The following is a 26,835-nucleotide window of genomic DNA, read 5'->3' on the forward strand; positions in this document are numbered from 1 at the left end:
CAGGAAACTCCTACAGTTCCTTATGGTTCTGAACATCTCCCACAGTTTACCGGGCACCATCTTTGACTTCAGGGTTCACCCTTACTCAGCCACCAGTCGGGCAAGGAAAGCTCAGTCCTCTCTCTGAGGATATTCTCAAATTCCAACATGGACAGACAAGCCACTTGAAAATGCAATGGAAAGGACATTGTGTGTGTGATGCTGGACTGCACTCTGAATTTTCAGAACAGTGACCGCTGGTCACCTGACGATCCAGTCCCTCAACTGACAGAATCTCACCGAGGACCCAAACCTGATGTCATCTCTGGGTACATGCGTGCTTTGGAATCACAGCCAGCAGCTCTTTGAGTGTGGGGTTCACACTGGACTCAGGGACAGATGCTTTATAGATTGCCTCGTGGTTGTTCCAGGATGGATGCAATGGCACCATGAAGCAATTTAAGAATCTGCTCTCCTTCTGGAATGGAGCATGATTTAATGGGAATTTTCAACCGAGTTCAATACCCAACCTGAGCCAGACATAATCAGATTGCAACTTCCAGCCCTGAGTGCTGGCACCTCGTCACACTGCTCAGATCCTACGAAAGCCCTAGAGCCCAGACTGATGTCCTTTAGAACTAGAATCATGGTCAAGATGTGCCTCATCTGATTTTCTGAACAGCCAGGACTCTGCCCCAAAAAGCAGAATCTTGAATTCTGGAAGACGCCACCCTTGGAGCCAAAGACCGTACTACAGCTTGAGGCCGTCGTAAACATATGCCAGTGACTGTTATCGTTATCACAAAGGGACTTTCCAAGTAAAGGCTCAGGATGGCATGGTAGGATGGCTCCGGGCCAAGCCGACATCCTCCATCACTGAGAAAACAAGCACGCCAGGATTTGACAGATGCCACAATCCCCAAGCTGCGAAGATGCGTTCCAAGAGCAATTTGAACCTTGTAGGACCCTGGCCTCAGATTGTTCCTCCTTGTTACATGACAGCCCTTATGTTGCTGTTCCTCCCTGGTTGAGAGAGAGAGAGAGACAGAAACAACAACCCATCGTTCTGGAGAAGTTAGCAGGCACCCTCAACATGTGATCGTAAAATTCCTCGGTGCTCAGAGACACTTCCCAGCAGCTGGAGAAATCGTGTGGATCTCTGGGTGAGTAAAGCTGAATTTGTGGCTTGGTGGCACTGGGAATTCTGGGTTTGAGCCTGTCAGTCATGTTAGGGGAGCTGCGAGGGTCTCTGTACCCACACCAGGGTGATGACTTTCCATCCATGGGCACATGTGTTTCTCTTCTCAGTAAAGCTGTTCTTTTGTTCCTTCAGTGTAGCAACAGTGAGTTTTGTTTGGGTTCAGCAATGGGAGGGACCACTTCATTCATTCATCTATTCATTCATTCATTCATTTCTACCAAGGCCGGCTCTGAGGAAACACAAGCTTACTCAAGTTGAGTGAGAACTAGGTCTTGTCCCAAAGGAGCTGGAGGTCTGTGGTGTGCTGATAATGGCCTCCATGGATATTAGGTCCTGATCCCTGGAATCTGGGGATTTCACTGTAGAGGATAGCAGAGACTTTTAACAAGGAAGAATGAGCTCAGCAAAGGCTGGTCCATGTAGGACACAAGCTCCTTCTGGATGCCAACTGGATGTTGAAGGCTTCTGTATCGTGAACAGGTGGCATGGGCACCTCTTGTCTTGGCTTTTTGGAAATACAACCATACAAGGCGCACTGGGCTCCCTCCAAGGTGGGACGGGTTGGGAGGCAGGATTGGGGACGCTTCTTGGTTTGGTCTATGGGTCAGGGAGGGCATGCCATGCCCATTTCCCATTGGATGTGAGCTTTGGGAAATGTGAAGTCTTGCACTGGGCACCATCATTAAGCCTTTGGGTCTCTTTCTTTCTGATGCTTCATCTACTGAATGATGATGCTAGTACAACCTCGTCTGCACCCAGGTTTGCTGAGACAAGACCTATGTATGCATTCTGCTTGAGGAATGTTCAGGAATAAATATGTGACACCTATGGTTTTGCATGCAAGCTCTGGATTTAATTTGTCATTTAAGTGGAGAAATTACATTTGACCCTTGAACAGCACAAGGCTAGGGGTGACCAGCGTCTATGCACTCAAAAATCCACATGTAACTTTTGACTCCCCCAAAAACTTAATTCCTAGGAGCCTCTGTTGACCAGAAGCCTGACCAATAACATAGTCAATTAATATTTCGTATGTTCTATGTATTATATACTGTGTTCTTACAATAAACATAAGCTATAGAAAATAAAGTGTGATTAAGGAAGTCATAGGAAGAGAAAATACATTTACAGGATTGTGCTATATTTATGGAAAAAATCTGCGTCCAAGTGGACCCTTGAAGTTCACACTGTGTTGTTCAAGGGTCAGCTGTAGTTGGAGTTGTATTTTCTGTCATCTGGATACCAGTATCCTAGTCAATGGGCCTTGATCCATAGCTTTTTATCAAATGCCATAAAAGCACAAACATAAACCCAGACTTAAGTCCCTCCTGCTTTCCAGCATGTGCGCTGAAGGGGGCTGTGTGCCAAACGTCTGTGCCTAGTAACGAGCTTGGGAGTTCTCCGGCTCTGAGGTTCCGTTCAAGGAAGGACGTTCTCTGGTTCAGGAATAGAGCTTTACCAATGTGTGCCTTTATTGCTAATGTACCATTTGTGGTTATATCAGTTGCCTAATTTCTTCCCTTCATTCTGGGCTATATCATCTGACTCTCTGATTTTTTTTAATGTTTTTTTATTATATTATGTTAGTCACCATACAGTACATCCCTGGTTTCTGATGTAAAGTTCGATGATTCATTAGCGCACCGGGTGTTATGCGCAACTAATGACTTTCTGATTTGATGGATGCCATTTGTTCTTGATTTCCGTATGTCCAGTTGAAGCCTCCTGTGTCACTCATTTCTCCCTCTGGCTTGGTCTACATCTCATAGGTATACACGGCTGTCCTTGTCTTCATGTTTTCCTCTTGAGCCTGTGGTTTACTCAAAATGGTGTCTTAAAAATTCCCAGATAGAGAGGCACCTGGATGGCTCAGTCAGTGGAGCATCTGACTCTTGATCTCAGCTCAGGTCTGGATCTCAGGGTCATGAGTTCAAGCCCTGTGTTGGGCTCCATGCTGGGCATGGAGCCTACTTTAAAAAAAAAAAAAGAAGAAGTCCCAGATAGGTAGAATTAAAAATAATAATTTTACTGTCATGGATCCAGCAATGCATTAAAAATTTTGCTTGCTCTGTTTCATCCGAGACCTACTTATGTTGTCCTTCGAAGACCCTGCGGTACAGCTGGTCTACCATGGTGTCAGGTGTGGTTCAATGAGATTTCATTCAAAATATCTCAGAGAAAATCATAGCATGGTAACTAAAAGGACCATTTTTTTAGGGCGAGAATATTCATTTTATTTTTCTAACTTCATTGAGGTATAACTTAGCAAAAATGTATATATTCAATGTGTAAGGCACGATGTTTTGACTTAATTTACACTCTGAGATGTCTATTGGCCATGACTTGGGCAAAGAGTGTCCTATTATGTTGAATGGGTCTTTTTTTAAAGATTTTATTTATTTACTTATTTATTTGAGAGAGAGAGAGAGAGTGAGTGTGGGGGAGGAGCAGAAGGAGAGGGACATGCAAACTCCACGCTGAGCGTAGAGCGTGACACTGCGCTCGATCTCACGGCCCCGAGATCATGACGTGAGCTGAAATCAAGAGTCAGTCAAATGGACTGAGCCACCTGGGTGCTCCTCAGTGGGTCCTTTTTATGGTCCTCACACTCATAAGAGGTGGTAATAGAATGGAGTGAAGGCTGCAGAAGATCTTGCCTATGTGAGTAATGCTGCCATTGTGAGTTGGGTCCAAGTCGCGTGCACCTGATGAATTGGCTTGCCTTCCTAATGGCCCAGTGGTCTTCAACGCTGGTTGTTCTCCACGTGGTTCATGGAAAGGTAGAGAAGGGCACACCGAAAACAAATCAAAACAAAACAAAAAGCTGCCATTCACATTTAGCTGGGGCAGGCCAACATGGTAGACGTGTTGCAATACACCGGACAGGGCTACTTAGTGTACAGTGTCCCCCCACCCCCATGACTTCTCAATGTCATGCCCAGATGTCCATGCAGGTGAATATCCCATGTGTCATGAACCTGAGCCTAGAACTTAATTCTGTTGACATATAAATGCAATCATTGAATTTTCCAGGCAAGCAGCCACTGCATTAACTACAAGATTGTCCTTGGTTGCATTGTTCACCATTTGCAGAAATGCAGATGGCAGCTCGTGGCATTTGAGTTACTAATGCAGCAGGCCTGGGGCAGCCTCTGTTTGCCGCTGGCACCTTCTTGGGGATCCAACATGCCGAGGCAAGCATCTTACTGCTTCATCATCTCCAAACATTGACATGTTTAAATGCCTATCACTTTATTGTAAATTGTATTATGTGGACATGATGTGACTACTATTACATTTGTCCATAGGTGTAAGTATCTATGATCTCATTTTTAGATAGTGGGAGCACATTAAAAATACATTTGCAGAGTGCCTAGCTGGCTCTGTCCGTAGAACCATGCAACTCTTGATCTCCGGGTTGTGAGTTCGAGCCCTAGGTTGGGCACAAAGGCTACTTTAAAAAATGCATTAGCATATATCCCTACAACAGAATATTATTTGACCATGAAAAAGGAATGCCGCACCCATACACACACCATGAACCAGCCTCAAAAACACCATGACTAAAAGAAGCCAGATACAAAAGATCCCGTGGTGTATGGTGCCATTTCTATGAAATATCCAGAATAGTGAAATCCATAGACCTAGAGATGTTAGTGGTTCCTGAGGGCTCGGGCGAGGGATGGAGCTTGACTGCTAATGGGGACAGGGTCTCCTTTTTGTGGGATGAGAAAGTTCTGGAACCAGATAGAGGCAGTGGTTGCACAACACAGTGAGTGTGCTAAATGCGTCCGAGTGTACATTTTAGATGGTTAATTGTATCTCAGATCAAAATATTTGCTATGAAGAGCGCGCAAAGCACCTCAAAGCAAGACTATGCTTTTCTTCTTGGGCCCACACTGGGTGCCCACACGCATCGCTCTGAATTGCACCAAACTGCCCGATGCCCCAGCGTGAGTGTTGCTGACTCTCCACTTTTCATTTCTCCAAATGCAGAGAATGCTTCAGGAATCACCCCTTTCGGGGCAGCTCTTCTGAGCCGTGATTTCCAATGGGGTGAGAAGCCCATGCTTTTGGAGACGTCTAGATGGGTGAGGTGATTGGCATAGCATGATTACCAATTCTCAGGAGCTGCCGCGATCGTCCTGATTTTCCCAGAATAGGGAGTACGCCCAACTCCCAGAATAAGGATTGTGCCCAACTCCCGTCTGCTTAAACAAAGAGCTTGACATGGATGCAGGGAGCAGCCCCCCAGTGGGTGTTTGGTTGTCCGTCTTGTCGTAGAGATCCGACAAGCCTCGAGGTAATGTGTTTTTTGGCTCCGTCTGGTCAAAAATAATGTGTGTGGGGTATTAGGGATTTCAGACAAGGTTGGCTCATGAGAGGGGAGGCGCCGCTAGCAGCTAGGAAGCCAACATGTCACTGCAGGAGATTCCAGCATCACCTCATTTACCCTCTGTGACACCTGCAAATGAGGTGATCCCATCCCCGCATTAATGTGGATAAAAGCAGAGGGCAAAGGTGTTCTGCAGCACCCCCCTTCCCTTAGCCTCTGTCCACCAGACCGTTACATGTGCTCTTTCCACGCGTGACGTTGGGACAACAGGTGCTTTGAACACGGCTCTCAAGACACTCTCGGCGATGGCACATCTCGCTTCTCAAATATAAAATCCTGCAACATGTCCAGTCATTCCTTTGCATGTAGAATCAAGGGTCCCAGAGAGAAAAGCACTCCTCCTCTCTTCAAAGACATATCTTCCTTATTCTGATGTTTTCCATCCTTGTGGATTTAGAAAGTGTAATATCTGGGCAGTCTAGTCTCAGAACCGCCGAGAGCTGAAAGCAGACCCTCCCTCTTCAGCCCCTGGGTTGGCCTCTCCTCCCTGGTCTGAATATAAATGGCTGCAGGCAGCTTTGCTTCTTTCTCTTTGACCTTCCCTCGGGCATCACTGGCAAAGGCTAGCAGCTTTAATGCTGCCTTCTCACAAAACTCCTGCTTCCTTGGAAGACGCTGGCTCCTTACCTCTGGCAGAAAAGGGGAGCCCGTGAACCGAAGAGTTCCAGCAGCCTTCATTCAACGTGGAAGCGAACGAATCCAGTTTGGTTTCATCGTTTTCTCCACGTCTTTGAAATTCTTTCCATGGAAGCTTTTATGAGCACCAACGCAGAGAGAAATACGTCGGTCAGTTCCCTAGGGATCAAGGACAGGAGAGGCGCCACCCAAATGCGGCCCTTCCCTGGCTGCAGGGAGTTACGTAACTGTCCCAGATGATGACCGCAACTCAAGATGCTGTCAGAAAGTGCAGGATTTGGGGCGCCTGGGTGGCACAGGGGTTAAGAGTCTGCCTTCGGCTTAGGGCGTGATCCCGGCGTTATGGGATCGAGCCCCACATCCAGCTCCATGCTTCGCTGGGAGCCTGCTTCTTCCTCTCCCACTCCCCCTGCTTCTGTTCCCTCTCTCGCTGGCTGTCTCTATCTCTGTCAAATAAATAAATAAAATCTTTAAAAAAAAAAAAAAAAGAAAGAAAGTGCAGGATTTGCTTTCAGGATGTGCCTTGGCTGTTAGGAAAAACAGCTCATGGTGAAGTTACATAGACAAAATAATTTCCCGACGTAAACGACCAAAAGCTTCGCCAGCCAGCACAAATAACTGGTGGGATATGGATGTGCCCGAGCAGAAATTGGGTGGGATCAGCAGTTTATAAATCAGCAGCCTGAGGTCCGGACAGACCCAGGAAACACAGCCATATGGGCGGACCTTGGGTTTTTCACAAATTTGATTCATATATTCACATGCAAATGCATATATATGTGAAGCTGTGATGTATCCATGAGACAAATTTGTGTAATATGTGAATTAGACGCAGGCACACATATATAGGCATAATTTGTGTGGGAGGTTATTATTGGGTGTGCCCAGGTATAGCAGGTATTCTCCACCTGCACAAGATTGGTATTTTGCGTTCGTTTATTCTCTGGGGTGGGGCATCCTGGGCACTGTAGGGTGTTGGTCTCCACGCACCAGATGCCAGAAGCACCGCCCCCCACAATTGTGACAATCAAAAATGTCCCCAGACATCAACAAGTGTCACCCAGGGAGTAAAAACTTGTCTCTGGTTGCAAACCACTGCCATACCTGATGGATGGATGAATGGATGGATGGATGAATAGATAGATACATAGATTTGATGAATGGATGGATAGATGATGATGATGATAGATAGATAGATAGATAGATACATACATACATACGATGGATGATAGATGATGGGTGGATAGATAGATAGATAGATAGATAGATAATGGATGGATAGATGGTGGATGGATAGGTATATGATGGATAGATACATAGATGATAGAAGGATATATGGGTGAATGGATGAATACATAGATTGAAGGATGGATGGATAGATAGATGATGGATGGATGGATAGATAGATAGATAGATAGATAGATAGATAGATAGATAATGGATGGATAGATGATGATGATTGATAGATAGATAGAAAATAGATAGATAGATAGATAGATAGATAGATAGATAGATAGATAATACATAGATGATTGATGATAGATGATGGATAGATGGATGGATGGATGGATAGATGATAGATAGATAGATAGATAGATAGATAGATAGATAGATAGATAATACATAGATGATGGATGATAGATGATGGATAGATAGATGATAGATAGGTAGATAGATAGATAGATAGATAGATAGATAGATAATGGATAGATAGACAGATGGACAGATAGACATTCAGAATCTGTTATGCTGAGACAGGTGTCTCTACCTTAGTACTATTAACGTCTGGGGCTGAATAACTCTCTGATGTGGGGAGTCCTGGGCACTGTCAAGTGTGGAGCAGCATCCCTGGTCTCCACCCTGGCCAGTGCCAGCCCCCTCATTGTGACAGTCTGCAGGTGTCCCCTGGGGGGCGAATTGCTCCCTTTGCTTAACCACAGAGCCACCCCAAATACAACGCAGTTCCAGACGTTTCAAGCTGTGTGCACTAGATTTTACAGTTGCAGAGCTGAAGACCCCATTAACATTCCAAGTGAGTTATGACTTCGTTCCAGGCCAAAAATGAAGAAATAAATTTTTAAAACAGCCCCTGAGATCCACAGAATCCCATGAGCACTTCTGCTTATTTTTCAGAGAAGAGATGTCCTGGGGTGACACTCTCAGAGCGCTGAGGGTCTGGGATGCTGGGGAGAGGCCGGTGGGAGTGCATCCCAGCCCCACCTGAGAGCGTGTACGCTCAGACCAGGTACCCCTCTCTAACGCAGCGTCCACATCTGTGCAGCACTGATACCTACCCAAGAACCGTGATTAGTAATGTAAGCAGATCAAGGCAAGAGTGTCTGTAGCACCAACTGGTAATTCCACACTGGCCTTCCTCCCTTCCCATTTTCCCGGGACTGCTTTCAGCTCAGTTCTGAGCTCTGGGCCCAGCTTGGCGAGGGACACTGGCTGTTTGTCCCTCCTGCGGGCTTTCAGGGCCGATGCCACACCCAGCAGTCAGATCATTTCACCCGTGCCCCAGTGCCCATCTGTGGACGAGTACATCATACAGTCCCATTATGTATTCCACAGCAAATAACCAATTTAAAGGGAAGGCATAAAAATGAATGCAACTAGCACTCACAGTTCTAACCCACTGGGTGCGTTTGCGTGCTCTGTCTAGAGCAAGACATTTTTTCACCTAGGGGTTTTCAAACAAAAAAAAAATTGTTTTTAATTTTAAATTGTTGTAAAATACACACAGCATTTGCCGTCTTAATCATTTTTTAGTGCACAGCTCAGAGGCATCAAGCACATCCACACTGTTGTGCAACCATCCCCACCATCCGTTTCCAGAACTTTCCATCTCCCCAAACTGAAGCTCTATCCCCATGAAACACTAACTCCCCATCCCCCTCCCCAGGCCCTGGCCCCACCATCTACTCTTGGTCTCTATGGATGGGACTCCTCTAGGGACCCCATATGTGTGGAATCACACAGGATTTGTCCTTCTGTATCTGGTTTATGTCACTGAGCACCATGTCCTCAAGGTCCATCCACGTCATAACAGGTGTCAGAATGTCCTTCTTCTTCAAGGCTGAGTCGTATCCCATTCTATGCATGGACCACATGCTGTTTATCCATCCATCCATCTATCCATCATTCATCCATCCATCCATCCACTCAACCATCCATCCATCTATCCATCCATCCATCCATCCTTCCATCCATCCATCCATCCATCCATCCATCCATCCTTCCATCCACACATCCATCCATCCATCCATCCATCCATCCATCCATCCATCCCTGGACACTTGGATTGCTTCCACTTCTTGGCCATTGTGAATCATACTGCTATGAACACAGGTGTGCAAATATCTGTGAGTCCCTGCTTTCACTTCTTCTGGATAAATACCCAGTCATGGAATTGCGGGATCATATGGTCAGTCTCTTTTCAAACTTTTGAACACCTGCAGATCTTCTAAACATTTACACACAGTACAACATTCACCAAGTCTTGGAGTAGAGTCCTGTGAGCCTTAACACATGTTCAGATTCATGTAACTACCCCCAGCAGGATTCAGAACTTTTCCATCATCCCGGACAATTCCCTTCTCCCCCTGCCCCTGAATTCACAGTCTGGCGTTTTGTCGAGCAAGAATTGCGGACAACCACCGCTGTGTTTTCTCTCCTTCTGTTTGCCTTTTCCACAACGTGGTATAAATGACCCCAGGCAGTAGTTAGCCCTTTGACATTGTCTTTCTCTACTCCGCGATGTGTGTTTGACTCCCGACAGGGTTGTGCATACAACAGTGGTCCCTCCCCTTTTGTGGCTGAGTGGTGTCCCATTGTATGCATGCCCCACCGTGCTTCATCCGTTCCCCACTCTGGGCTGTTTCCCCTCTGGAGCGAGTTAGGCAGAATGCTGCTCTCAACATTCACATCCAGGTTTTCCTTGAACATACGTTGTTACTGCTCTTGGGTAAATACCTAGCAGTGGGATTGCTGGATCCCCCAGGAAGTATACACTTCACTCAAAGACACCGACAAACTGGTTTCCAGAGACATGCTGCCATTTGCATTCCCACCAGCAACGAATGCGTGAGCCTTCCAGCTGCTGCACGTCCTCACCAGCACTGGGTGTGATGAGTACTTCTAGTTCAGTTGTTCCATCCCCTGTGTCGTGGTGCCTCCTGGTACTGCTCATGTGCACCTTTTCGTGTAATCTAGGGGCTTATCATGAGCATTTTTCAGTGATTTTTTTAATATAGATTCTAAACCAACATTGTGATAAGTGACAGAAGCCACACACAAAATAGCACATAGCATATGATTCCATTTATAGAAGAAACACCCAGAATAGGCGAATCCATAGAAACAGAAAGTGAATCCGTGGTTGTCAGGGGGATGGGGTGCGACTGCTCACGGGAATGGGCTCTCCCTTTGAGGGAATGAGAATGTTCTGGAACCAGATACGTGTACTGGTTGCACAACGTGATAAATGTACTTAAATCCAACTAACTTGTTTGCTTTACATTGGTTGCTTTTATGGGATGTAAATATATATATTAAACTGGGAGTAACTATTTTTTCTCTCTCTCACCTAATACAAAGAAAAGAAAGAACCCTGTTCTCAATAAAACATTACCTGGATACCATTACCAGATTTTTCCCCCTACTTGGGAATAAAATCACGTGTGCATTATGAAATCCTGCGCAGTGTACCTGGTACTGTCTAGGTGAACACGTGTGGCAGTCAGGTCAGCCAGTGTCTGGACACTCCATATTTGGGGAACCTTTCCCATCTCATGGGAAGCCCCCATGTCCCACTCCCTTCTGGGATGTGGCAAAGGCATGGTCCTCTCTTCCTTACACTTCTCTATGAAGGAGACACCTGCCTAGCAGGGAAGACCCATGCAAGTCTGGTGACGTATAGGTGGGGTCCATGGTCCTCTCAAGCTGGCAGAGGCATGGTCTTTCCAGGGAGTGGGAGGATGGGGTCTGGCAGCATCCACCTGGCTTCTCCCAGTACATGGGGCATGGCCTCGGTTGGACCCTGCTCTCTCTCTCTTCCACCTTTGAACTGTACATTCTCCAAGCCACCTGTTACTTTCCCTTCTAAGACTCGACTTGTATTTGTGTGCACCTGATTTTAAGGCCTGAACAAGAGTTGTATCATAGCCTGTATCCAAAAACCCAGCGTCTACAAGAGAAGGGCTTATCCACTGCAGTCCAACACCCAGAAAGGTCATTTGTACCATTTCAGTGCAGAAAGCATATGGACCTACTTGTAGCATCTGTTACTTCTTTCCTGCAACCAGATGGCACATGGGATGCTCAGAGGCAATAAGAATCATGCAGCCTGTGGAAATGGGCAAGAGAAAAATACCATGCCCCTTTTCCGTGTCCTGCATGAGCATTTGTTGAATGAAACCATCTGGGGGCACCTGACCGTCAGCAATTGTAACCTTGTATGAATCTATGGTTATAGATTAGGGCTCAACTCTTACCGACTAATGTGGGAACTTGCAGATGATGGGTAGTTTATCAGTTAAATCCTGCTGGAGAGAAGAGATGACCCTAAAGTTATGGGGGTTTTGCCCTGTAGGACATTCACTTGCTTTGTACCTGCTTTTTGGCATCACATTCCAGCATCCTGACCGTGTATCTACCAACCCCTCCAGCCTCCATAGAACCTCTATTGATGCCTTAATGCTTGTGAAGCACCCTCATCTAAAAAAAACATCATCGATACGCCTCATGGTATGTTTGTAGGAGAATCGTGCCTTCAAGTTGCTGAAAATCGTACCTTAATGCCATAAACCATACAAGGACTGGACAGGGAGACAGTGGGTGTGTCCTGGGGGGTGCTTCCTAACGGACGATCCCGTTTTACTCCAGAATCCACCAACACCACTTGCTCTGCAAATGTTTTTTCCTGCTTATGGTGAGCTGAATAATGGTCCTCATGAAGAGGGAGGTGGGAAGGTCAGATAGAGAGAAGGCAACAGGATGTCAAAAACAGACGTTTAATGACACTAGCCTGCTGGTCTTGCACGAAGGAACCAGGAACGGAGGAATACGAAGAACTCAGCTCTAGAAACTGCACAAAGGTGGGAAAAAGGATTGTCCCCTGTGGCCCCCGGGAGGACACAGCCATGCCGGAGCCTTGATTTTAGCCCCATGAGAGCCATTTTTCAGACTCCTGGCCTCCAGAATGGCAGGACCACACCTGTGAGAAGAGACTGATTCATCTTCTAGGGACTCATACGTGCTCATCACTGAGGTGCATGCAGAGAATGCAAACCTTTCCTGATTCTGGGCATTCCTTCCAACCTTGTGAGGTTTTGCTCTTCCTTGATGGGAAAGGAGTTGAAATCAATCACAACACAGATACCTAAGAGGGTCTTTGGTGTCATGGGGGCTTGCAAAGCGGGATGTCGCCGAGAATGGGTCTCTGTACCCATCCTTCTCCTCCGTTTTGTCTCCTTTGCTATAGGGTACTGTCTTCTCCACACAGTGCGTGCTCCAACCTCCTGGGTTTCTACGTGTCTGACTCCCATCTGTCTGATACCCACCACACTGTGACTTCTGCCAGTCCTTTGGGCATTAATTTAGCTATTTTCACAGAGACACCATTTCTGACATCCAAGTGCCCAACTCCACTGGGGCTTAGCCCCCAGCCAAGGGCACAGATGCTGAGCATGCAGTCAGAACTGGGGCGCTGGCTGTGCTGCAGACCATATTAGTAAGTGATGCTCCATGCTTCCAGCTTCCCAAGCAGAGATTCGGACTCTGTCCCTCGGAAATTCTGCAAGTCACTCTGGGTCCGTGCATTGGCCAATAGGGACAATAAGCCAGCAGGAAAAGAAAAAGAAAGAACAAGAAAAAAGAAATGCCTTCTCTTAAAGATGAAGCAGAATGATACAATTTAGATGTGGCGGCTGTCCGTACAGGTGTCCACCTGTGGATCGATAGCACCTGTCCACCGCCCCCTGTGCATCACCTGACATTCTGGATAGAGGTTCTCATATAAGCACAACCTGGGTGGGATGGCGGAGCCTCAAATCATCTCTCTGATCTTCCTCTCTCAAAGCCAGGGAGCAGAGACATCTTACATTCTGACGCTGTCTACAAGATGAATTTTCAAATACTGGATTTCTTTAAAAGGTCAGGGTCCTGCAGGAATCGCCCCTGAATCAGATGCCATAATATGGCCCTGCGTGCCTGGAAACAACACCTTCCCTGAAGCCCGAGCAACTATGAGGTCATGGCGATTCTGACTGCAGCTTTTCAGACACACAGTCTGATTCAGGGACTACTCTGCACCTGAGTGCATGCTTTTGAGGGGCTGTCCCCAGCCCTCTGTTTTGGCAGCAAAGATTCAGTCTCTTAAGATGCCTTCATCTGGTAGACCAGCGCTTCTTTGCTTGGAGACTACTGATATCTGGGGGGATGACTCTGATGTGGGGCATCCTGTGCAATGTAGGGCGATGAGCAGCGTCTCTGCTCTGCACCCCACAACTGCCAGTTCCACTCCCCTGTCCCATTGTGACAACCAACAGTGTCTCCAGGCATTGCCTAGTGTCCCTTGGGGGCACAATCTTTCCCAGTTTTTAACCACTATCATAGATAGATGATTGATAGATAGATAGATGATAGATAGATAGATAGATAGATAGATAGATAGATAGATATGATGGATGGAAAGAAGGAAGGAAGGAAGATTGGATGGATGATAGATAGATGATAGATAGATAGATAGATAGATAGATAGATAGATAGATAGATATGATGGATGGATGGATGGATGGATGGATGGATGGATGGATGGATGAGTGGATGGATGGATGAATGGATGGAAAGAAGGAAGGAAGGAAGATTGGATGGATGATAGATAGATAGATAGATAGATATGATGGATGGAAAGAAGGAAGGAAGGAAGATTGGATGGATGATAGATAGATAGATAGATAGATAGATAGATAGATAGATAGATATGATGGATGGATGGATGGATGGATGGATGGATGGATGGATGGATGGAAAGAAGGAAGGAAGGAAGATTGGATGGATGTATGATAGATAGATAGATAGATAGATAGATAGATAGATAGATAGATAGATATGATGGATGGATGGATGGATGGATGGATGGATGGAAAGAAGGAAGGAAGGAAGGAAGGAAGGAAGGAAGGAAGGAAGGAAGGAAGGAAGATTGGATGGATGTATGATAGATAGATAGATAGATAGATAGATAGATAGATAGATAAAATGGATGAGTGGATGGATGGATAGGTGGGTAGATGGATGGATGGATGAATAGATAGATAGATAGATAGATAGATAGATAGATAGATAGATACATTGATAGATACATTGATAGATACATAGATAAGATAGAAGGGTGGGTGGCTGGATGGGTGGATGGACAGGTGTGCGGGTGTGTCAATAGATAGATAGATAGATAGATAGATAGATAGATAGATAGATATGGTGAATGGATGAGTGGATGGATGGATGGATGGATGAATAGATAGATAGATAGATAGATAGATAGATAGATAGATAGATAGATAGATAGATAGATACATTGATAGATACATAGATAAGATAGAAGGGTGGGTGGCTGGATGGGTGGATGGACAGGTGTGCGGGTGTGTCAATAGATAGATAGATAGATAGATAGATAGATAGATAGATAGATAGATAGATAGATAGATATGATGGATGGGTGGATAGATAGATAAAATGAATGGATAGATACATAGATAGATAAGATAGAAGGGTGGGTGGCTAGATGGATGGGTGGATGGATAGGAGTGTGGGTGTGTCAATGGATGGATAGATAGATGATAGATATGATGGAAGGATGGATGAATGGAAGGATAGATAGATACATACATAGATATAAATACATGCAGAAATGGATCTCCATATGGATATAAACATAAACACAGAGAATGATGAGCACCAAGAGAAATGTGAAGTCAGGTAAGGCATAGAAGCAGGGGGAGAGAGTTGATAGAGGGTCAGAGAAGGGGTGATATTTAAGCAAAGAGCTCCTTGATGGGAAGGCATGGGTCCTACATATATCTGTGATGGCAGAGTGCTCCATGAGGATGCACAAGGCCCTGAGGTAGTTATTGGTTTGGTGATTCCTGAAGCAAAGGAGACTCATGTCACTGGAGTGTTGGGAGATCAAGTCCAGGAGAATGACGTGACTCAGGTTGGAAAGATCTCTCTCCAGTAGCCCCAGCATGTGGGAATTGAGGGCAACAAGGGGGTATTTTCAGTACAAAGGAAAAAAAGGTGGGACAGTGGGTGGAGCTGAGCTAATGAGAGCAAGGAAGGCTGGGAGGCAGGTTCCGAACAGAGGCACATCCGTTGGTGAACAAGCAGAGTGCACCTTCAGATCTCCCCAGGGCCACAACTCTTGGCTGGAGCCTCTGGACATTGGGTGGTGATGGGGTCACCCAAGATCACATGTGAACTCCTTCAGGCTCTTGGGCGTGCCTTGCCCACAGAGGCACTTGATGCAAGCTAGTGGGGAATGACTGGTGAGGATCTGGATTCCGGGGACAGATGGTGACATGACAAGCCACGTTTGGGGCTCAGTGGGGTTCTCATTATGGCATCCACCTGAAGGATGGCTTCCAGTGGCTTCCCAGCAAGGACGTCCGATCGTCACCGAGTGCTCCATAAAGACCAGCACAGGTGGGAGGGTGAGGGGGCTGCACAAAGGAGCCCAAGCAGGTGGCCCAGCAGAGCTCTAGGCAGATGCAGATAATGGCTCAAAAGTGAGCTCTGACGCAGAGGAGTGTCTCATGGTGACTAGTGGGAAGCCAGAAATGAGGATGGGTCCAAAGGCTTGGGTTTCCGAGCTGGAAGGAGGCCCAGGAGCCATGAAGATAGAGAGATGGTTAACAGCACGTCATATAAACGGCATGACTTCATCATGGCATTGCCGCTGCCTGCTTCTGTGCCCACGGCCCCGGGAGACCTGTGTAACCACGCTGTGCCTTGGTGTGTCATTCTGTAAAGCAGGAACCATAAAAGCCCCAGAGTAATGAGAAATGATGGGAGCAGGTGCTTAATATGGTGACTGTCATTGTCACATTGTGGTTGAGTCTTTTCTCCTTAGTGGAACAGGACAGGGAAGTGAGACAGCAGAGTTATAAAACCAGAGAGCACGTCGTAGGTCACTGCCTCCCGCAGAGCAGGTCATGGGTCAGTATATCCCGAGGCTGCCTGTGAGCTTGAAAGAAGGCTCTTTCCCTCAAATGGCACCCTAGGAAGACAGAGGTAACCCCTGACAACAGAAGTTGGAAGAGAGGGACTGGTTTAGAAAAAGAAGAGAGATTTTATAGTGGATTCACCGCATTTGAAGGGGACGTCCAAACATAAACACGTTGACTTTGTTTTATATTGTAAATGTTGCGAGGTGTTTCAGGGTTTGTATGTATGCATGCGTGTGTGAAAGTGTGCATGGCTGTGTGGATGCATGTGTGCAATGCTTTGTGCATCGATGTTCACATGGGTGCGTGCATGCATGAATGTGTGCACGAGGGTGTGAATGGCTGTGCAAGATTAAATATATGTGTGCAGACTATACACGCATGAATCTATCTGCACATGTGTGCAAACATGCATGAACACGTGTGATGAGTAAATGTATCTGGAGGTGTGTGCTGCATGTATGCATCTATGTGCAGACATGTGCATGCGTGTCTGTATGAATGAGTGCACACGTGTGATGTGTGTGCAGGATTAAATGTATGTATGTGTGACAAGCGCATGCATTTCTATGCACATGTGTGCACGCATGTATGTCCAGATGAGTCTAGAGGATGAGTAAATACGTGTGCAGGTGTGAGCTGTATGTATGCATATTCATATATATGCATGCATGTATGAATGTGTGTGCACGAGTGTGTGAGTGCCGTGTGCACGTGTGCACTGCATGTATGCATCTAGGGCCACATGTGTGTGAGTGGGTGTGCCTGGGTATGAGTAGATACTGAGAAAACAGAGCTGCAGGAAGGCACAGGAAGCCAGCGTAAAGGCACAGTTGCACACAACATAGGAACCCCATAACGAGCCTCTTTCCAGCTCTCTAAAATACAGCTTGTAGACAGCCTGGGAGTTGAAAGCCACTAGGTTCGCTCCAGGTGGGTGGTGATGAATCAAGACTGCTGTCAGGGCTGAGTGTCTTGCTTGCCTTTTCTCTATTTGGCTCTTACATCCATCCACTGTGTTGGCTTCAACCCTGCTCTGGTTTCCGCGGCTGCAACATGTCACATAAAACACACAAGCCCGTTTCCCGCAGGCATGATTGCAAAAGGTCCCGAACCCCAGCGTCATCGCTTTGTCACCATTCGATGACATGCATGGTAAGTCAGGGCTGAGCATATTGTGAAGGTGGAGATTTCAGCTTTTCTCCCCCCAAAACAACCACCAAAAAAATGGCCAACTTTTTTGGATGCAATGATTTAACATTTAAAATATTTCTTTTTTTCCTTATTAGTCTTTAAAAACACAGAGTATAGATGGGATATTATGAACCTAAGGGTTTTGTGTTTACCTTAAAAGATAACTTTGGAAGGATTTTAGATACTAAGGTCAGAAGTTAGCAACCTCTTTGCATAGAGGACCAGACAGACAGTAGATATTTTGGGTTTTCCAGGCAAGAAAGTCTTTGTTGCAACTTACCAGTGCTGTCCTTTCAGGAAAATAGCCGTGGACAATATGTAAATGCATGTACCTGACCTTGTGCCAATAAAACTTTATTTATAAAAGCCCAGGCACCATAGTTGGCAGACGCCCACTTTGATGGGTGGGGAGCTATGTTACAGAAATTCCCATCCTCTTCCTGTAGGGTAGAAGTGCTTACTGTCTCACCCACTGGGAGCATTGACCACTGCAGACTCCAAGCTGAGCATCCCCAAACCAGGAGCTTCACTGGCCCTGAGGATCTGCCTCAAGGGAGGTCCCACCACTCCTGTGGGGTGGGGGAAGCCTGCTTCCCCTCACTGGCACCATGCCTGGCTCCCTGCTCCCAGCCCAGCAGCCCCACTACTGCGCCCCATCCTACCAAGATACCCAGAACTTCCAGTCTCTATTCAGAGGGAAGTCCTACTACGGAGAAAAATGCATTTGCCTTTGGATTTTACTGACTTGTTTTTTTGTTTTTTTCCTATTTCAAGATCACAAGATGGGGACTTTGTATTTTCCCATTTATTACCAAGGTTAAAGTTTTAAAGTGATAATGCATTTTCCCCGGAAGCTTGGAGGCCCACGAGAGGCAGGGAGTGAGCAATGTCAGGGCAATGGGCCAGGCCAGTGTTGTTCCCCAGGGCCTTGAGCTCATTTGAGGTCAATGAAGATGGACTTTGCTCCATTGATCTTCACTACAAGGAGGTCTGGCCTCAGGGCATATCCAGCAGATTGTGACACCCTTATACTAATCTATTAGCTGAGTCCCTGCTCCCAGTTCTGCTTCCCTGTAAAGCTCATCCCCTTGCTGTCCCTTATCCACTCTGTTCCCCAAGCAGGGGAGGGAAGGGAGGCAGGGAAGGCCTTCTCTTAGGTAGGAGTGAAGGGCAGGGCACAAGAAGCAGACCTCACTTGCTGACTAATGCAGGCACCATCTCCTGTCGTTCTGTAGTGAACCATAGGAATTACAACCCATACACTCAACAAAGCCTCCACCATGGCTCCCAAGGGCTCTGGTGACATTGGGATTCGGGTGCTCTGAGCCCTTGGTCAGTGGGCTGGGCTGGGGGTGAGGCATTATCCCAGAGCTCCTGGTCTCTGGCTGGAGGTAGCCTTGTCTACGTACCCCAATGTGTCTTACTATTACTTTCTGCATCTGTCAGGGTCTCTAGAGAAACAGAACCAATAGGAAAGATAGATAGATAATTGATAGATAGATGATAGATAGATAGATAGATAGATAGATAGATAGATAGATAGATAATAGATAGATAATTGATAGATAGATGATAGATAGATAGATAGATAGATAGATAGATAGATAGATAATAGATAGATAGATAGATAGATAGATAGATAGATAGATAGATAGATAGATAGATACCAAGGAGACACAAAGGCATTTATTTTAAAGAATTGGTTCATGATTGTGAAAATTGAGAAATCCAAGATCTGCAAGGTAGACCAGCAGGCTAGAGACCCAGGGAAGAAAGGATGCTATAATCTGACTGTAAGTCCATCTGCTGGCAGAATTCTTTCTTCCCTTAGGGCCTTAGTCTTTTCCTCTCAAGACTGCCAACTAGAGGACCACCTACATTACAGAAGATTATCTGCTTTACTGAAAGTCCGCTGATTTAAATGTTAATCTCATGTAAAAAAAATACCTTTCTAGCCACATCTAGACTAGGGTTAGATCCAAAAATAAAAATTAAGAAAAGATCTGGGTGCCACAACCTAGCCAGTTTGACACATGACTTTCACCATCACACTTTCTACGTGTGCCCTGGGCGTAAAAAATACTGCCCTGCATTGCAGAGTCCTTGGGACTTCAGACTTGAAAAAGTCTTACTTCCTCCAAAATGTGAACATGAAATTGCAAAACTCGAATTAGCAAGCATTTGCTTAAATTTCTACACAACGTTGATGTACGTTCACTGCAACTAATTCTTATTCTATTTGTGACAGGCACACACATCCACACATGTATAGTTCACATGTAAAGATCCAGATACCCCGCTAATTCTTATCAAAACTAACAGATGTAAAATGTTCCCAAAAATGCATTCAGCAAAAAATGTGTTTGAATATATATGCATATATGGATATATGTATCTAGTGTGTTATGCACTATACATATGTGTAAAAAATGTTACTGTGTGTGTGTGTATATATATACATGTGACATAAATATATATATATATATATATATATATATATATATATACACACAGATATATATAAGTCATAGATATATGATTTAAATTGTATACCCCCCAAAATAAGTCCATATTATAACTTAACTGCTGGTACCAGTAAATGTGACCTTATTTTGAAATAGGGTCTTTCCAGATATAATTAGTTAAGGATTGAGATGAAGTCCATTGCACTAGGGTGGGCCCTAAGATGTCCTTCTAAGAGATAGAAAAGGAGAGCCACAGACACAGAGATGCCACCTGAAGACAGAGGCAGAGATGGGAGGGATGTGGTCATGAGCCCAGGGATGCCTGGAGCCCCAGAAGCTGGAAGAGGAGGAAGGACCCTCCCCTGGAGCCTCTGGAGGGAGCACGGCCCTGCCCCGCCTGGATTTCAGGGGTCCTGCCCCACCTGGATCTCAGGGGTCCTGCCCCACCTGGATCTCAGCAGCCCTGCCCCGCCTGCATCTCAGACTCTGGCCTGCAGAGCTGGAAAGAGAATTCGTATTGTTATAAGTCCCCACTTTGTGGTAATATCTTATGGCCACCATTGGTAATATACACATTAGGTAGGGTGTGTGCGTGTCTGTTATATTGGATAAGGCGGTATTTTAAGTAATTCGTGGTGGGGCATTTCCAGGAGAAGAGAGGCTTCTGGTGTGGTTAGGAGACTAGAGACCCAGACTTGAATCCCCAGCTCTACCATTGACCAGCCAGGTGGACGTGAGGAAGTTGCCCCTCAGGAAAGTGGAAAATACCTATGCCTAGGTCGTGACAGGGTTGAATGAAGGAAAGATTCATTTGGAGGACCACACTGAGTTCAACTGGAAGAGGTAGAAGGGGTGTCAGATTAGACAGTGGACCAAGAAATTGAAATCATCCTACAGATAATGGAGAGGAACCAACGTATTTTTTTCTTCTCTATTTTATGATTTTTATCTATTATTTTTTCACTGAAGTATAAGTAACCGACATGTTTTCAAATAAGAGAATGACGGGATCAGGTCCATGTTTCAGAAAACGCATCTTGATTTTTGCTCCTTGGCTCCTAGCTCATTGTGTCAGAGAAGGAAGGAAAGGTCATTGATGTCGACAGCTGATGGTCAGTGGTTTTCTAAAATGGTCCATTCCCTTTGGTGTATACTCATCAATTCCGACATTTTCAGTGTGGAGACTCAAAAATGGTATGTTCACGGGGCGCCTGGGTGGCACAGTGGTTAAGCGTCTGCCTTCGGCTCAGGGCGTGATCCCGGCGTTGTGGGATCGAGCCCCACATCAGGCTCCTCCGCTATGAGCCTGCTTCTTCCTCTCCCACTCCCCCTGCTGTGTTCCCTCTCTCGCTGGCTGTCTCTCTCTCTGTCGAATAAATAAATAAAATCTTTAAAAAAAAAATGGTATGTTCACGAAGCTACTTAGGAATGACCAGAGCCACTCTGTTCAGTAAAATGTCTAAAGTAGTGATCTCTTTATTCATTTCAACAGACTTCTCACACATTTGAGAAATGGTGTGTGTTTCATGATCTTGCAACTTTCCGATGAGAGCTCTGTGCCTCCACAGGTTGGGACCATCCCCACTTCACGGGTCCCTGCTTCTCCAATCTACCTTTCCTTCACCTTTCCTTTGGTTCCATATCCACTGTTTTCTTAAACTGCCCTTGATCCCAGCACAGAGCAATGCCCTGGTAATGCTTTCCTATTTTCCACTGTCGGGACTGAAGAATGTTCTCCAGCCAGACACCAGACATATCTAATATCCCCGGGGGCTTGGGTTTCGCGTGACTGGGTATTTTGTTTGCTTTAAACACACACACAAACACACACACACACACACACACACACACACAACTCTGTCTTTCTGCTCACTGTTGTGATTACAAGGACAATTCCTGAAGCCATCCCTGTCTCCCAATAAAGGCTTGCTTCTTGCTTGTGTTTACAGTTTCATTGTTACCCAATAGTACCTGTTCTCAAGAAAATCATATCACCATTCTCTCTAAAGACAGCTAGCATCTAATTTTTCCGGTAGAGTTTTAGAAACTTTTGCAAATACATCGAACAAAACTGCTTCTGGGGAGAACAGCAGAGACCTTTTATATATGCAGACAGTTCTGGGCTCCTCTGAGGACTTGTCTGCCTGTCAGACTGTTTCCAAGGAGAGGGTTTCACTGCCGTGATGAGACAAAATCACTGGATATCTCCGAACGGAAATGGAGTTTAGGGCTCTTCACAGAGCCCTAAAATTTACTGAAATTGTTTATCTCCATTCTTGGTTTGCTTAGATAAATACATTTCATCTTCTGTGGGGAAAATTGTCATTTTATTTGCAACACAACATAAAGCATGGCTCATAGGGTTTACACTTCAAAAATGAAATCCATAGCCTTACAGCAGCGTAAGACGTTTTCCCGTTTACTTAGTTCAATGTCCTTTAAATGTGGGCTTCAGAGGGGAAATTTGTTCATAGGGCTTGAGGCTTTCTGAGGACTCTGTTTTGTCCAAATCCTGAACCTTTGTAGCTGCACATTACAGAGAAATGAAAAAAGGCACAGGTCAGCACTACATTAGGACTGAGTCCATTTGACTAGAATAAGGTGGAAGAAATTTACTATGGGATATATATTTTTGTCATGATTAACCATTAGCATGCAAATTACCATAATATTTTTAATTAGCATAATGTGCAATTAGCATAGTATTTTTCAATTAGTGTAATGTCCAATGAACATAATATTTTTTAAAAGATTATATTTTTAATAATATTTTTTAATGTTTTTTTATTATATTATGTTAGTCACCATACAGTACATCCCTAGTTTTTGATGTAATGTTCCATGATTCATTAGTTGCGTATAACACCCAGTGCACCATGCAATACGTGCCCTCCTTACTACCCATCACTAGCCTATCCCATTCCCTCACCCCCTCCCCTCTGAAGCCCTCAGTTTGTTTCCCAGAGTCCATAGTCTTTCATGCTTCATTCCCCCTTCTGTTTACCCCCGCTTTCTTCTTCCCTTTCTTCTCCTACCGATCTTCCTAGTTCTTATGCTCCATAGATGAGTGAAACCGTATGATAATTGTCTTTCTCTGCTTGACTTATTTCACTTAGCATTGTATTTTTAAGTAATCTGCATACCCAACTTGGGGCTTAAACTCACGACCCCAAGATCAAGAGTCACGTGCTCCACCAACAGAGCCGGCCAGGCACCCCACTGATCAGCATAATATTTTTAACGTTCATCCACATTGTAGCAGATATCTGCCCTTTGTTTCCTTTGCATTGGTGGACATTTGGACCATTTCTACCATTTGGTTATTGTGAATAATCCTGCCATAAACACCTAATCCTGCCATAAACATCTGTGTACAGGTTTTTGTTGAGAACTGTCAGTTTTCAGTACTTTTTGGTATATGCCCCGGAGTGGAATTGCTAAGCCCTAGGTGGGCTTCAGAGAGGGAAATTTGTTCATGGGGCTGGAGACTTTCTGAGGACACTATTTTGTCCACATCTGTAAACATCAGTGTATAGGTTTTTGTTGAAAAGTATCGGTCACATGGCAACTCGATATTTAGCTTGTTGAGAAACTCCCGCGCTTTTTCTTCCCGAATGTGGCTGTGTTTTACCTTCTTACCAGCAGCATAGGAAGATTCTCATCTCTTTGTGTCCTCACCAACACATGTGGTTATATGTCTTTTTAATCGGACCCGTGCTGCGGTGTGTGTGAAGTGGTGACTCGTTGTGGGTTTTATTTTCGTTTCCCTGATGACTAATGTCGAACATCTTTTCGAACGCTTATTGGCTTTTTTTTTTTTTTTTTTTTTTGGCCTGGAGAGTGCAACATCTCTGTGGTGGCAGTGGAGACATTGCTGTGGTCTCCGTTGTCTCCCAGTCCCGTGGGAGCACATCTCACTGGCTGCCCTAAGTCATCATTGGCACTCAGTCCTGTTTTAAGAGTCTAGAGAATGCTGTGTAGTCTTGCAGCTTCTGGCATGTCGGTAACCCTGACGTGTGAGTGAAAAATGCATTAATCCCCAAATGATCATAGCCACTGATTCATACTCAACAAGCTTCAGAGGAAAATACTGTCAAGAGCACACGGATAGTGGAGGGCTTGGATTCCAGTTCTTCCGCTGCCTTTCACAATGGCCACTATTTATTGTTTTATTGCTTTGTCTGGTCAATGGGAGCTATCATTTTACCACCTCATGGGAGTTTCTTGGAGATTCAAGTCATGAAGGGTTTGTTGAGCATTGGTTATGTGCTGCTTGGGAACAAAACAACCAAAGATCCTCTCCCTCGTTTTGCATATGACTAGCAGGGGATAGTGACCAGTAAGCATCATAATTGCATATTATATTGGAATAATAATAAATAGAGAAAGTGATCAGACTCTAGAAAAAAAAAACAGATCAGAGTTGAAAGATCACACATCTTAGAGTAGGGTGCCATTTGCAGAATTAGATAGATGGCCAAGCTCGGTGTTATTGAAAAGATAAAGTTATATGAAATAACAGATGCAGAAGTCTGGTCTGTGAGAATCAGACATGTAGGAAGGGATTCAAATCTATTGGTAGCCGTCAACATCATCCCCATCATCACTAATGTCAACAAGCAGCAGCATCAGCACCACCATCATCACCACTGCAAATGGCATCACCAGCAGCACCACCATCATCACCGTTGCCAATGGCATCAGCAGCAGCACCACCATCATCTACACCAGCATGGCCATCAGCACCACCACCACCATCATCAACACCAGCATGGCCATCACCACCACCACCACCATCATCTACACCAGCATGGCCATCACCACCACCACTACCATCATCAACACCAGCATGGCCATCACCACCACCACCACCATCAACACCAGCATGGCCATCACCACCACCACTACCATCATCAACACCAGCATGGCCATCACCACCACCATCATCTACACCAGCATGGCCATCACCACCACCACCACCATCATCTACACCAGCATGGCCATCACCACCACCACCACCATCAACACCAGCATGGCCATCACCACCACCACCACCATCATCAACACCAGCATGGCCATCACCACCACCACCACCATCATCTACACCAGCATGGCCATCACCACCACCACCACCATCATCTACACCAGCATGGCCATCACCACCACCACCACCATCATCTACACCAGCATGGCCATCACCACCACCACCACTGTCATCGACACCATCAGAATCACCACCACGTGAGGACCAGATGGAGACTCTTAAGCTTCCCATGACCAGCTCAGATCTTCAGCATCATGGAGGATACACCCAAGGGGGGAAAAAATCCCAGGAGAAACAGCTACAGTACTACACGAGCTATAAAGCTTCGGGTGAGACTATTTTATCCTGTTTTATATTCCAAAACCATGCCCCTGGCAGTGCTGCCTTTAATCTGAGGCAGCAGCTGAAAACCCAGAAAGTGTCCCGAAATTCTGTGCACACGGAAGCACATTAGGTGTGTGGCTGCTTGATCCGCTGCCTGGGGCTTGTGCGGTCTGAGCTCTAACACCCGCATTCATTAGGTGGGGACTGGGACAACAGGGCAGACTCTGCCCAACACTACCCTGCCCTCCCACAGGGCTCCCTCTGTCCTTAACAGGTGCATCAAAAGCTCACTTCCTAAGGCCACCAAGCAACCCTCAGGCGACACACTTTGAGGAAAGCAGCAGAGGCCATGTACCCTTCATTCATTGTTTAGACTCGAAGTCCGATTTAATTCTCCCTGTCGCCCAGCCAGGGAGCTCTGCCGAGCAGTTGAACAACATTCCCGAGTTTGACTAGGAGCTCAGCCACACGTGAAATGGAGATGACCACGCGTACCTCATCGTTCTCAGTGAAGGTCAAAGAGAAAAAGGCATGCCATGCACGGTGTAACACTTCCACTCAGGGATTCTTTGGAAAAGGCTATTTATTTCTGTAAAATGAAGACAGCCTTCGAGACATTCCGTATGCATGATCCCTGCCTTTCCAGCCAGAAAACACAAGGCAGACATGTTATTTTCTCGGTCCTCCAGTGGCTTCATCGTTAACTGGGTGTAATGCATCCCTGGAAAGTCACGCTACAATATGGAGCCCAATGGAAACCAGTGTTGTAAATTTGCATAATATACCTTTGCTCTACATGGTGTCCTATAAGCGTCAATGGTTTGTCTTGGCTTTGTGACATCTGGACACATACTCAGTAGATTCGAGAAACAATACCAGCTCTAAGGTGAAAGTAGGCATTTCTCCAGGCAGCCCTGGAGACACCTTCAATGCCTTGCTCTGGCCATTCTGATTTCAAATCTTTTCGATGACTTCTTTTTTAATTGTTCTTTTTATTATTTTTTAAAATTGTGGTAAAATAATATAACACAAAATTTACCACCCTAACCATTTTTAAGTGTACAGTTCAGTGGTATTAAGTACTTTTACAGGGTGGTGCAGCCATCCCCACCATCCGTCTCCAAAATTATTTTCATCTTGCAAAACTGAAACTCAGGACCCATTAAACGACCACTCCCCAATCCCCCCTCGTCCCCAACGTGCCACTGGCTTTTGTTTTTTTAATGCTTGAGTGATCTATCGATGGCTACGGCGATAATCTACGTGGGAGCCTGGCCTGGATGGGACCTGGAGCCAAAGGCAGGCCCCCTTCTGTTGCCAATTCTCTCTGAATTGGAGACCCACCAGGACCATCTTCCTCCCTGACCCAAACTGCA

At 45.6% G+C, this 26,835-nt stretch overlaps 1 protein-coding gene across 4 annotated transcripts in view; it reads left to right on the forward strand.

Annotated features, from left to right (window-relative positions):
- Window positions 1–26,835, forward strand: part of LOC130544375 (dehydrogenase/reductase SDR family member on chromosome X) — a 207,432-nt gene that overhangs the window by 142,483 nt on the left and 38,114 nt on the right. Inside the window, exon 8 of one of the 4 annotated variants that reach the window (XR_008960608.1) lies at window positions 4–1,142. The exons of 1 other annotated variant lie outside the window; for it this stretch is intronic. The gene's annotated coding sequence lies outside the window, so the exon portion shown is untranslated. Of the gene's footprint in view, window positions 1–3; window positions 14,519–26,835 lie in introns of those variants that run through there. 2 more of the 4 variants (XM_057315859.1, XM_057315863.1) reach the window with 2 other exon arrangements.

This window comes from Ursus arctos, chromosome Y (assembly GCF_023065955.2).
Source record: "Ursus arctos isolate Adak ecotype North America chromosome Y, UrsArc2.0, whole genome shotgun sequence".
In the NCBI taxonomy this organism is placed as follows: Eukaryota; Metazoa; Chordata; class Mammalia; order Carnivora; family Ursidae; genus Ursus; species Ursus arctos.